This window comes from Pinus tabuliformis, chromosome 6 (genome assembly GCF_031772625.1).
Source record: "Pinus tabuliformis cultivar Carrire ecotype Pingquan chromosome 6, CPIR1, whole genome shotgun sequence".
Taxonomy (NCBI): domain Eukaryota; kingdom Viridiplantae; phylum Streptophyta; class Pinopsida; order Pinales; family Pinaceae; genus Pinus; species Pinus tabuliformis.
This window is the reverse complement of record NC_142292.1, coordinates 2038424872-2038440154: the sequence shown is the minus strand read 5'-3', so window position 1 is coordinate 2038440154 and position 15283 is coordinate 2038424872.

Here is a 15283-nt window from a genome sequence, read left to right as displayed (position 1 = left end):
ATAACAGGAAATAGCGAAGCTTGATGAGCATGCATTTTATATGTATAAAATTGACAAGGATGGCATTTTTTGACCACTTCAACACAACCTTTGAAAATCAAAGGCCAAAAATAACCTGCATGCAAGATTACTTGGGTTGTAGAAAGCCCAGATAGATGACCACCACAAGCTCCACTATGGCAATCATTCAACACTGACTCAACTTCTTCTAAGGTTAAGCAATGTCTAAGGATTGAATCAACCCCACAACGATATAAAGTGTCACCGATAATAACAAAACTTTTAGCTAAGTGACACAATTTTCTTTGCTCATCCTTTGGAAAAGTGAGAGGAAACTTCAAATTCTGAAGATATATTATAATATCTCCATACCAAGGATCTTGTGAAGAAATAAGGAAAAGATGTTCATTAGGGAATGATTTCTCATAAACCATTTCTTCTTCCCAAGGCAGCTTAGAGATTAATTCCATAAATACTACAGCTTTCTTAGATTTGGCTAACAAGAACTCGAGATTGAATTATTGTAAAATAAAAATCCATATGTTATATTTTCCCCCAATCACTCACCTACTAAGAACAAAGTGAAAGGGGCTCAAAACTACTAAGACAAAATTGTTTCTAGGCATAATATGGTGTCAAAGTCATTGGATACCATGAATAGCTGCCAAAGCTAATTTCTCTACAGGAGAGTATCATAATTTAGGACCTACCAAGCATCGAATCAGATAATAAAGCACGTGCTCATAGAGAGCATCGTCTTCTTGAACCAGAACCATACTGACAGTTGATTCTGCCACAATGAGATCTAAGATGAAATACATGCTATAATCGGGTGGACTCAGTAAAGGAGCAGAGGTCAATGCATTTTTCAAAGCATCAAATGATTTCTGAGCTAAATCACCCCATAGAAATGGAACTCCTTTTTTCAACAATATCATAAATCCCTTTGTGATCTTAGCATAATTGACGATAAATCTCCTCAAGAAATTAGCTTTTCCTTGGAGACTTTGAAATTGGATGGTATACAGGGGAGGAAATTGAAGTATTTCCTCAACCTTGAAAGGATCTACGCGAATCCCTTCATTAGATACTATGAATCCCAATAATCGATTGGACGTGATAGCGAAAACACATTTATTCGGATTCAACCAAATTTTATAATGACAACATCGTTCAAAAATCAATCGAAGATGATGAGGATGATCAATTCTATTTCATGAATGAGCAACTAGGTCATCCAAATAAGATAAGTCAATATGTTTGATATCATGGAAAGTGTAGGACATGGCCCGCTGAAAAGTTGCCTCGCCATTTTTTGGAACAAAAGGAATCTTTTTGTATGCAAAGGTACAATAGGGGTAGATAAAAGTTGTCTTATTCTGATCTTTATGATGGTTAGTAATTTTATTATAACCCTAGAAACCATCCATGAAGGATAAAATCTCATTTCCTGCACATTCATTGATAATCTGATTAATTAAAGGTGTGGGGAAATTATATTTGGATAAGCCTTATTTAAATCCCTAAATTCTATGCATACGTGGACCGTGCCTTTTTTTAATCAACTGAGACTGAATTTGAGACTCACTCAATCAACAGAGTGGGGTATATGAACCCTACCTTAAGCAACTTCTCAACCTCGAATTTGATAGCTGCTGCTTTCCTAGGGTTTATCGGTCGAAGTATTTTCCTTATAGGATTCACATTCATGTAATTCTTTATCTCATGCTAAACTATTGATGGATCAATTCCATGCATTTCCTTATAAGACCAAGCACACACATCACGGAAATATTTAGAAATATTGGTATAAATTTTAATTTCTTCAGGGGAGCATTCAGCTCCAACGAAAACATTCTCAATTATATTGGGATCCCTGGAGATGTTCACTCGAATTGTTTCCCAAATGATAGACATGTTACCTTCGATAGAAATATTTGTTGGGGCCAAAGCGTTTAAAATTGTGTGAAGACCACCAGTTGACAAAGGGCTAGACAAAGATGATTCTACTTCATGAAATTCTAGGAGAAAATATGACCGATGATGCAAATCATCCCACGGTCTTTCTATACCCACCATTGCTTCTAGGATTGCTTCCTCGGATGGTAAAATAGTGTCAAGGCAGTTCATAGAAGAAGTAGAGTCAAGAGTCCAAGTAGGAGCCACATCTCCATCCAAATCCCCCGGTGAAAGAGGAGTAGGATCAAAATCTGCAGTCTTAACTATAAATTGGTAAGCAATATCAGCTGCAGACATGGGGTATGCCATTCCACCCACTTTCCCTTATTCTAATGTGGTTGTGGAAGAGGGTAAGGGACAAGTATATGAAAAATAATGAGTTTGGAAGAACTCTCTTCGAGAAGGGGCCTTGGATGATGAAATAGAATTTATTCGAGCAATAGAAGAAGGAAGATCAAAAGTATCCATTAATGAGGAATACACTCTGACTCATAAATTCTCAATAGACTACTTGGCATTCTTAAACAAGGGAATGGTAGAATCAATGGATGCATTGGATTCTTTCAGAAAATAATCCATCTGATCAAAAATAATAATTCTCCCTTCATGGGGAAAGCATAGGATGTGAAATAATGATGATACAATGGAATCCATTTCATAAATGAAATTTCCTCCCAATAAAAGATTATAATGCAAATCCACATAGGCTATTTCCATCTTGATATTGAGCACCTTTCCCCCAACACAGATGGGAAAGGCTGTAAAAATTCCATGTAGCCTATGAGAATGACCATCAAATGCATTCAAGAGAGTAGGTGAAGGAATAACTTGAGCAGATCCAATATCTTTCCAACATGCAATCAACATGACACATGTGGAAGCTCCCTCATCAACTATAGTTCAAAATATATTGGTCTTTTGGTATGTAGATTTAATTTGGAAAGCCAATGAGGGAGTCTGTTCTTAATATATGACTTGTCAAATGTAATAATAAGAGAGTTTTTCAGATCTCTTGCCATGATGTAATGAGAAACTCACTCCTTTTTGATGGACATGCCTGGAGTAACTCTAACATAGACATCACACAAGGAATTTAATCTAGATCTTCAACAATGGAGTAGTTCTGGGAAACATTGGAATTAGGGTTGATCATCAAATGTTTTACAGAGTCTTTAGGAATCCAAGGTATAGGCTCAACTGCGGGCCTCTAAATATGGAGCGGTTCTAGAACATCGGGAGTGGCCTTAGCCTTAGAGAATTCTAGTTCACCATAATCATGTGATGTTGTAGCAACATCATCATGAGAACTCATCATGTATATAGTCAATAGATTTTCCCCTTCCTGGTTGCTCCATGTGGGGATTCCAGTATTAGCATTCATACTAGCAAATATTTGCTTCCCTTGGGGAAAAGGGTTAGTCAGAATAGCTTGGGAGCTAGAAGAGCCCTGCTGCACTAACAAGCATTGAGCATCCCGACTCTTAGGGAAAAGATGAGTTAAATGGTCTCCATTGCACAATTTGCAAGGAAACTTAACTTTCTTTTTTGACTCCTTTTTACCCTCCCCAACATTATTACTGTATTTGTTCGCATTGCCATTCCCATCCTTATCTTTCTTCTTACCACGTTCCTTTTTCTTCCCATCAGATTGTTGATTTCCTTTGGGGCTAGATGATTGGACAACGTTAATAGTTAAAGGTTGTGAAGGCATAGGCACTAACGACAATGCCTGAATCGAAGAAGCAGTTTGTAAAGAAAACTGCTGCAATTGACTTAATATGTTAGTCGTGATTTTATCAATCTATCGGACTATCCCGTCGACATGGGACCTAACTTCAGTTTGGCTAAATCAACCTTGGATCGAGGAGCATCAGGAAAAATCTTATCAAGAATACCAGACTGAGAATATATAAGTTCTAACTGTTGGGCTCTAAAGATAGCATGTTCTTCAGTGAATACCCCATAGAGTGATACATCCTTAGAAATTTTTGGCTATAAATATTTTAAAAACCATTCGAGAAGGAATTCATTAGGAATATTGGCTTTAATAAGCATCTTCCTTCTTCTCCACTCCTAAATATGGTCAGAAATGTGAGTTTCCTTATCTTGTTAGAAACTAGCCAATATCTTAGTTCCAACATCATATCAAATAGGCATTTGAAAATGGTTCAAAAACATAGTAGCCAATTCGCCAAGTGAATAAAAGGTACCCCCACTCAACTCTCTATATACCACTTGGAAACATTTCTAGTTAAGGTGCATTGGAACAATCTCAACCTAATTGAATTGTCAATTAGGAAGTTAGATGAGCACCATAAATGGAATGTTGTTACATGGTCAGTCAGATCCTCCCCAAACTTTCCTTCAAATTTTGGAATATCTGATGGAAGTTTTGTTGGAACTGGAAGCCAAGTTAGATTATATCAGATTGGGTCCTTTGTACATTTTGAAAGATCTGGCAAATTTAGGGTTTTAGATAGAGGAGGAATGACCTGTTGTAGAGTTTTGTGAACCCAACGTTTCGGACTACCAAGTGAGTCCATCATCAAGGGACACGACAATAGATAATATTCAATCTTAATGATGTATCCATGAGTTGGGTTTAGGGTATATATATATAAAGGTTATTAAAGAATGATGTGAGAAATTAGGTCGACCAATGTATTTATTTATTTATTTAATTTTATTATTATTATTATTATTGTTATTTTTTTTTAAAATCAAAAATTAATTGTTTTGAATAATGATTTACTTACTTTTATTAATGAGTTTAAATTAATTAATTAATTAATTATTTATTTGTTATATTTAATTATTTGTTTATTCTGATTATTAAATTATTATTAATTTTTTATTTATTATAATTTCTTTTATTCTATTTTAATTTTTTTAACTTTTAATTTTTTTAACTTTTAATTTTTTTCTGTTTATTATAATTAAATTAAAAATTAAAAGTTAAAAAAAATTAAAATAGAATAAAAGAAATTATAATAAATAAAAAATTAATAATAATTTAATAATCAGAATAAACAAATAATTAAATATAACAAATAAATAAATAAATAAATAAATAATTAATTTAAACTCATTAATAAAAGTAAGTAAATCATCATTCAAAACAATTAATTTTTGATTTAAAAATAATAATAATAATAATAATAATAATAATAATAATAATAATAAAATTTAAATAAATAAATAAATACATTGGCTGACCTAATTTATCACATCATTCTTTAATAACCTTTATATATATATACCCTAAACCCAGCTCATGGATACATCATTAAGATTGAAGATTATCTATTGTCGCGTCCCCTGATGATGGACTCACTTGGTAGTCCGAAACGTTGGGTTCACAAAACTCTACAACAGATCATTCCTCCTCTATCTAAAACCATCCTCACCTGTATGGATTCCCTATTTAACAAATTTAGGGTTTCTAGGAATGGTAAACATGGAGGAGCTTGATAATTCCACCCATGATGAGTAGGATTCCCAAAATTTTGAAAATAATATCTTGGATTTGTAGAGGCACCAGGTTTCCGATGATTGTTCGTAGAAGAGACTGAACCTTAAGGAAAATCTTGTGGTCCAGAAAAATTCAGAGTTTGACCACCTCCTGCTGAAGGGTTACCATAGCCAGGAAAATCCCCCCCAAAAGAAGTATTGAAAGGAGAGGAGAGCCCTTGGTAAGGGTTCCACGCATTGGTGAAGGGCGAATAAACCTGAAAGGTTCCTATGAAGGAGTAAGGCATGTTCCCTTGTTGACCAAAATAAAATCGATTCACGTCTCCTAAACTACTAAAAGCAGGGTTAGTCTATCCTTGACCTCCTTGAAAAGGATTCTAACCTTGACCTTGAGTGAAGAAAGGAAGTGATCCTAAAGAAGGGATAGAATGAGGTATATAACCACTTCCAAAAAGAAAACCCTCGAAATATGCTGAACCACTAGCCATAGAAGTCATAGTTGTGGAAACAATAAATGAAACAGTTAAAGGAACTAAAGGAATTGCACTAGACGACATCCCAAAGGAGAAGGAACCGGTGTGGGAAGCAAAATATTGGGTGTCCCCACCCAAAGATGGAATGGAGGTAGAGCCAAATATTATAGTACTAGGAGTGATAATAGATATAGAAATTGTACATCCTCCTTGAAATGAAAGAGGAGTATGCACGCTAGTAACACTAGTAGCCAAAATCATGCTCCCAACCGTGGCCATCAGAAGAAAAGAACGAGAAAGACCAGAATTTTCCTACCTATCAGTTGAGGTCCTAATGTATAATAGAACATCTGGATAATTGGGAGGAAGAGGTGAAGAAGGAGTCACATGGGACTCAAGGATCTCTTCAAACTCATCTTCGTTCCGACTGGAAGAGAACCCTAGAAAGGACTAGAGTGTTCCTAGCCAAATCACAACTTACACTAGGTCCACCAAATGAAATTGTAGCCTGAAGTGAAGGATCAATCTCTGATGAATTTGCTACTATTGATTGAAAATCACCAGTAGAATTGCTCCTACACCTTCTATAAGAAGGCTCGACACTCATAGGTGAGAGCCCACGAAGCCTCCTGGACCCACGAACTAGTTGATCAACCACTTTTAATTATTAAGAGAACTTGTAAAGACTCAAAAAATTAGAAATCTATGGAAATCTAGGAGCAAAGAGAACTCACTGAAATGTCCCTAAAGATGCAACCATTCAAGCTACTTTTAGGTATTTCTGCTCTGGGTGGTTAGGATTGGACACCAAAATGCAAGAATGTGAAGATAAGGACCTTTAAAAGATAGTTTGGTATAATTATGGGCCAATCCTACTAGTGAAGGTAACATAAACAGTTACGTTGACCCCCAGATAAAAGTCTTTGTCGGTGTAATTACCTGAGCTTCGCAAGGGAACCCTCCAAAAGTACTAATGAGAGTGATACAATGTCTACCTCAGGTACCATAGGTATTCCCCCCCACATTCACTTATGTGGTCCCTAGGAATGGAAACTAAGGTCACCAGTTCGTATTAGAATTCGAGTGGAATAGTCTTTGGTCGGGGTCCAACAAGTAGGAGGGGGGGGTATCTCTCTTCCCTGTTTTCACTCACCCTTGTGCTTAACTCCCATAAGAGAAGAGATTTCATGGACAACTTAACGACATTGTATTTCACTATTTTAATCAACTTCTATGTTTAAATTCAAAGTGGCATTGGAGATCTAACTCTCCACACACCTATTCCAAGGCCTTAAATGACCTAGACTAGTTTATGTAACTATGACAAATCAAAAAATTATAGTTCATTTTAGTTTTAGTTCTTGATTTTAATGGTTGTTCTTAAGTCAATGAAAAATGGAAGTGCAACTTATGATGTTATTTGATGTAAGAAGAAATCAATAGAAAACCTGCCTACATGCATATGCAACTCTTTTTCTTCAATGAAATAGATTTCTACAAAAGGTTCTACGAACAAACTAAGAAAACAAAATTTTCTTTTATTTTTCAAAACACACGCTCACACACTTAAAATCTACAAAAAGACTAAAAATGCTTACAATGCAACTATCCTAATTCAAACTAAAAATGCTTAATGCAATATTATAAGGATTACACTTAAACCAAGAGAATGTGTTTCTCAATGAGATCAAGAGGCCAAAACTTGACAAAAAGGAGGAACAAATTCAATCACAAACTTTTTCCAAAAATCAAGAAAATTTAACCTAATGAAAAGACTTCACACTTGCTCTAAAATAATAAGAAGACAAAAAATAAAACCAAAAAGAAAAAGAAAGGCAACAAAAAGATGTTTTTATCTTTTTTCTTTTTAAAGGCACGAAGAGTTCTTGAGAAAACAAAAACTACTAAAGGCTTAAAGATCAATATTCAAGCATAAAGAACCTTAAATTTCACAAGCCATAGGAATCATTAACATTATAAGACTTAAAGTGAAAAGAGGCTGCAAAATCAAACAAACTGATTTGAATAGCAGCAGAAAAACTCTAGCAAACAAGAAATATTTCAAGAAGGCCAAGAAAAACTTTTCAAGATTGAAAGGACTTTCTCAAAAACCAAGAAAAAACTAAATATATCAACTTTTAAGAAAGCATGGAAAAGAAATGTAAATGCTGGGTTATAAGTGAATTGATACCAATTCCCTATTCCAAAAGCTCAGAAGAACTAGGAAATTCACTAAGAATCAAACCCTAGGTTGACTAGGTTTTCACACAAAGAGAGATAGGAAACTAAAAATATGTAAGAAGAAAGACTCTCCCAGACAATCAATGACTAAACATAAGCAATAAAAATCAGGAAAACTCTTTATTGGACTTAGAATCTGAAAAATCCATTCAAAACCAAACATACGTGACTGTACAGTGACATACTTGTGTGTATACGTGACTGTACTAAAGGAAACCCATGTATATGCATGTTTCTTTAGAAAAAAGCATGTGCGTATGTGACTGTGTGAACTGAGAACCAAGTATAAATAGGACAACAAAGGAAAATAATTTGTTTAGGCATGATCCAAAAGATCAGAATTTTTTCCCATATTGCAAACAAATCAAAGATACTGGAAAAATCAAGAAACCAAACAAGAAGGCCCAGAACAAGAGAGAAACAAACCAAACAAGGAAATACAAAATTTTTTTCCCCAGCAGAGTCACCAATTATGTTACGGAATAGAACTCCCTAGGGTCTGGGTTGGAAATTCCAATAGATCGAAGGGAATACAACAACCAGAAGTAATCAAACACACAATCCTAATGCTTAAAATAATAAAGTGGGATGAAGAGAGAGTACACGTAGGTCCTAAGTTTGAAGATGTTCCCACAGGGTTCAAACCCTTTGCTTACTCCAATGCTTCAAAACCTGCAACACATTCCATAAAATCATATATACTAGCAATAGTTCAAAGCATGTTCAATATATGAATGTTAGATCATATAAGAATATGGATATAAAACATGGGATCATACATAATTAGATCATAACATGAGTTAAATCATAAAGATCATAACTATCGTGAATAGGACAAAGCTTCTTTATTGATGTTTGCAAAGAAATCTAGAAGAATGCAACCTGATTCGACCATGAATCGAAGTGAAACCTTCCTCCAGATCCGTCAAACCCAAGCCTCAACAATCCTCTTTGAAATGCATACACATAGATGCCATATAAAGGAGATGGGCATCTTTACGAGAAAACAAGGGTTTCCTATACCTGGGAGTGTATGAGGCACTGGGATAAATTAGACTTAATGAGGGGCCAATTGGATATAATATCAATATCCTATATTTTTCTCCCCCTAGGCCTTCCTACGAGGTGTATTTATATCACCTCAAAATAGTTGTTTCATTTGGGATATAGTTAGGCCGCGAGCTCCTATATGTGGGCTTCAAATGTAACTCGTAAACCCCTCCCATAAAATAGGGATTTTATATTTTTTATATTTCAAATTATATATGCAGGTTGGGTATAGATGGACCCATCTGTGTATGCGGTTTTTGAAGTGCAGAGTCACGTGTGGAATTTAAAATAATCTTTTTTAATAAAAGGACCAAGTTTGAAGGGAAAGGAATGCCCAAGGCCATGACTCGGAGCATCAAGTATACAAGGGTGATAAATGATGCTATAGCACCCGGGTATGGCCAATATTTCTATGGTGGCCAATGAAGGGACCCATCCTAAAGGGGATCCTTGTGATTTTCGTTTATCTCAAAACATTTGTACCCCCTTGATGGCCACTTTGAATATTCTTGGATTGAATGTTGGAGTACTAGTTTGGATGTGGTCCACTCTGAATATTATGAATGTTCTTGAAGCTTCTAAGATGAATTATTTATTTCAAGGGCACCAAATGGATGTTAATTGTTCATATTCTTCACAAGAGAAATCTAGGATTCATCTTTCACCTCCATATTGTATTACGAAATCTAAAAAGAAGAGAAAGAGGAGGAATAAGAAAGAATAGAAGAAGAATAGTTCTCTCCATGAATCATCACCAACCTCTGCAAGTCATGTTGGAGATGAGCCTTCAGCCACTACAAGTCATACTGGGGGCATAAGTCTAGTCACTACAAGTCAGACTAGCAATGGGTTACCTACCTCTATGGGTCATTTTATTTTTGACTCATCTTCTTTTGTGAGTAGGACTGGGTGCATAAGTCTTATCTCTCTTGGGAAAGAGTCACTAAACTTTGTGAGTCATGTTGGGGACTCTCCACCAACCACTGATAGTCATGTTGGTGGAATAGATGTTGATCAGAAACCTAGGCATAGAACATTTAATCCTAAGCTCCCTTGTAAGATATGTAAGGGAGACCAGGGAAAATTTTAAGAACCCCCCTAAATTTATAAATATAATAAATGGGCGAATCTCCATGGTATATAGGAAAAATGGAAGGCGATTTTATCAATAATATAATATGTATATATAATTTTTTGGCGAATCTCTCACCAGGCATGGCGAATATTTCACTCAATTATAAAATCTTGGCGAGTCTTTCACTAAATAATAAAACTTTGTAAAGTCCTAGTGAATCTTAGCATTGTGAACTCTTAGAGAAGAGTAAAAATGGATCTATGCTGGTTTAATCCCCCCATTTAAATAGGCCACATTCCAGGTGAATACCATGGGTCAATACCATGTGCCATTTTGGTGAATACCATGAGTCAATACCATGTGCCATTTTTATTTTTAATAATTCTAATATTAGGGTTAATAATGGTTTTTTGCATGGTATTAATAGCAATCTAGTCCATGGTATTTGTCCCATAGTATTTTTCCCATAGGTTTCACCTAAATATAACCCATTTCTTGAGTGTTCGTAAATATAAGGTGAATTATGGAGTAAATATAAAAAAATGTTTTATTTGTTTACCATACCTCTAGTTTATTTTTATTTTTATTAATTTACCATACCTCTATTACAAATATGGTATTTGGCCCATAGGATTCGCTTAAATTAAAACTTCTTTCTTGAGCCTTCATAAATAGAACGAGGGTTATGGACTAAATATAAAAAGAGGTTTTATTTATTTACCATACATCTAGTTTATTTATATTTTTATTTATTTCTCATACCTTTTGAGTAAGTATAAAAAGACGTTTTATTTATTTACCGTACCTCCACTTTACTTATATTTTTATTTGTTTACACCACGTGACTTATGGAGTAAATATAAAAAATGTTTTATTTATTTACCATACCTCTCATTTATTTATATTTTTATTAATTTACCATACCTCTTTTATAAATATGGTATTTGGCCCATAGGATTCAATTAAATAAAACCTATTCTTGAAAATGGGCGAATGGATTCACTTAAATAAAACCTATTCTTGAAAATGGGCGAATGGAAGGTTGTAACTCCTAATTTCAAGGGCTAAATTTACCTTTTTTACCCTCTCCCTTAAAATAAGGTGGGCTATTTGAGGTGATTTGTAAAAATGTACTATGATACAAAATATTCGCCCACTAAAAATTTAAAACCCCTTAATTTCGCCAAAGGGCGAACATTCGGCCCTAAAATTATCCTTGAGGGAGACCATATTACTCATTTGTGCCCTGGTATTTTAGTGGTACAAAGGTTATGATCTGAGTCTGAAAATTCTTATACTCCTAAATCTATTATGGTTTCTCAATAGTCTAATCAACCACTAGTTGATGAAGTGGTCAATCCAATCCAATCTTTGCCCGATTCCACTCCTCTTTTGGGGGTGAAGTGCCTAACAACATAGTCTTCTTGATTTATAGTTTAGATTCTTCTGGTCTAGGGGGCATGCCGGTCTCTTCGAGTGTACCCCATCCAATTTCTAAGAGTGTCTCCTTTCATTGGGATAATCTTGTTGAGCCTCGTCTTCCTTCTTTTGCACCTTTTCAAATAAGGGTTAGAGTTAATTCCACAAATGTCTATCGATGTATGGTGGATGAAGGATCCTATGAAAGTATTATATCCTCCTCGAGTTTGAAATATTTGGGTTCTCCAAAGTTGTTGGAAGTTGATAGTTAGTTGTTAGCTTATGATAGAAGACTTGGTGAATCTATGGGTGTTCTTCCTCAATTTCCGATTACTATAGGTGGGAAGACTGTCTAAATAGATATGGTGGTGGTTGATCACCCTTTAGATTTTAATATGCTACTTAGGCGTGATTATGTCTATGCTATGAATGTTGTAAGGTGTTATCACAAAATCATGTACTGATGGCTGCTAATCAGTTAGACTCTATGTAACTATTTCAGACCAGACTCTTGGCTAAGGATTAGCCTCCCTAACCTGAGAGGGCTCTCTCAAAACAAACTATTGATCATGATTAACACTAAGAGGGCTAACTCTTGAAATGAAAACTTAATAAACATGCTGGTTGGACAAACAACATAAGATTTCTTCCATTGGGCTCATGGAGTCAAACACCATTTCAGTAAACTATAAACTACTCATTCATGGAAGTCAGGGCATGTAAAGTCTAAACACTCAAAACATTTCTCAAATGAACCTCAACTCATAAATATACACAGAAAATCTGAGCAACTAGGTGAATTCAGAGTGATTGTATATCTACAGAGCTGTAAAACATGAAGAATAAGACAAAGCCACATACATCTTGAGCATCTGAACAAATTATGAATCCTGAGAAGAAAAAAGTAGTCTCTTATATTACTGTAACAAGTCTTTACATAAGCCAATATAAACTCTGTTTTTTCCAAAAAACATCCAACCTCTATTACATCCCAGTTTGATTCATATATAGGACTACATGCTTAACCACCTCGAGCTTCCTCCTCCAGCATGAGGGGAGCATCAAAGGTTGTTATTCACTATCCTTATCTATTGCATAACTAATTCATTAATTACATGATTGCTGAACTGTAATTACAAATGGTCTAAATTTACTCAAAACCCAAAATCTGTCCTCCTCGTAGCATGATGCTTTTCTGAGTCTTGACACATGTCCTCTATCTGCTTTGGTTGAGGTATCTTGGAAGAGAATACACTGAACGAGCTAGCTTTGGATTCTTGTTGCGCAGATGGCTCATTAATTAACCAAGAGATGTGCTCTGTTTTTACGGTCCCTGTCTCCCAACATTCTTCATCTCTTAAAGAACATGTCCCCTGCTCTCTAATTCTTCATAAACAACGCATATCACCATACTCTCCAATGAGCTGGAAGCTTTGTGAGCTGAACAAGTGTACAAACAAAAATCTCTGATAACCTTAACAGGAACCCTAACAATTTGGTCATAAAGTACCTTTAACGAGACTTGAGTTAGAAACAAAATATTTCACCTTTTCAAAATGCACATCTGTCATTCTCTGAATGGCTACGAGAGTCTCTTATGGTTTCCCTTACGTCCTTGAGACTTTTCCTTCAAAAATTTGCTGACCTCATCATTAAACTCCTTGTTTTTCTTATAAAATAGCACCTACAGCAGTTTCGTAGCGCGCTACGAAACTGCTGTTTTTACCAAAACAAAATGCATTTGCACTAAAGCTTCCTTTGCTTGAACTTTTGACTTTTCAAACTTCCTCTACAGGTGCCAAAGACTTGGATGACTTCAAAATAGTGGAACTCAAACAAAATTGACAAAAACTGAAAATATCACCTTTTCCTCAAATCAATGAGCTAGCTGACCTAGCCGCATCTTCAAATTTGAAATCTCCTTCTTTAAAGCTTTGTTTTTAGCTCTCAGGGTCAGGTTCATTTGTCTGAGGAGTTTAGCTTGTTTGAGGGCTGGGACAGTCCAGGTATATACATCAGCCACAGAATCTGTCTGACCCACTAAGTTTTTGCTGCCCTTCAACACAGCTCTTTTATAGTTGGCATACCTAACTGCACGTTCCTTAATCACATTTTTGGCTTTGACAATTTCTTCTTTGGTTGTTCCCACCTGATCCTTTATGGCTGTTTTCACTTGACTCTTTATGGCAATCACATTTCCTCCTTGGGTGATGATGACCTTCTTATTCTTGTCTTTATGTTTGACTGCTTCCACTGTTTTTGTCAATACATCAATTACCTCTGTTCTGGGTGACTTTACAGCTTTCTTTGCTTTATGCACTTTCTCCTTTACAGCTTCTTCTTCTTTATTCACTTTCTCAGCTTCTTTAATTTGTTTCCCAACAATATCATTGAAGGACATGACCCCTAAGTGGTAAACATAGGAGAACAAACATTTAACATTCATTTTTACCCATGAAATTTTGGACTTAACTTATATACATGCAACTGCAGTTCTCAGTGATAACAATGGCTCCACTTGGGATAGTGTGCTCCTGTAGTACACTAAGAACTCGTAGAACCAGTGCCTTGTCCATTTTCTAAAAAAACCAAAATACACACACAACTGGCAAGCATTTCTTTCAAGCTTTGTGGGCCTTCTCCTCGGGCTAAAGCTCTTCTGTTCAGCTTGTCACTTATTCTTAACAAGAAACTTCATAAAACGGATATATACAATGCTCATGAGATAGTTGGCAGACCTTTACTGACTGTAATGCTTTAAGAACCTGCCATTAACAGGCCCTCCAGCACATGGTGTTCCATCAACTTCCTGCAGAATGTAAGTATTTTTTCCATGGAAAGCAGAAATCTGATATGGCCCCTTCCATAAATTCTCAAATTTGCCATGTTTGCCTTTCTCCTCAATTCTGGCTTCCCATTTTAGGACTTTATCATTAATTTGAAAGGTGACCTCTTTGATCTTCTTGTCAAAAGCTCGCTTAACTCTATTCTGATTTTGCTGATGGTCTTCAAACACCTCATTCCTCTTCTCCTGCAAAGCTATTAACTGATTAATCCTCCTCTGTATGGCATTTGGTTCTTCTTCTAATCCTTGAATTAGCTTCATAACTGGTACCCCAAGAGATGTTGGGAAAATTGCCTCTGCTCCATACACCAGTTCATAGGGAGAGGTTCCAATGGACCTTTTTGTGCAAATTCGATCAGCCCACAAGGCATACTTCAATTTCAAATGCCATGCCTTTTTATTATCCTACAGCAGCTTCTTGACAATCCTCACAAGACTCTTGTTTGAGCTTTCAGCTAAGCCATTTCCCTGTGGGTAATAGGCAATAGAATGACCAAGGGAAATATGATATTGATAACAAAAATTTATCAGCCTTTTAGACTTGAAACCCTGGGCATTGTCTGTGATAATCTTGATTGGACAACCAAACCTTGATAAAATATTATTTTCTAGGAAAGATATTATCACTGAGTCATTAGCTTGCCTGGTAGGTATCGCCTCTATCCACGTTGTAAAATAATCAGTGGCTGTGAGTATCCAACGATGCTGTCCTGATGAAGGAGGATGGATTTCACCTATAAAATCTAATCC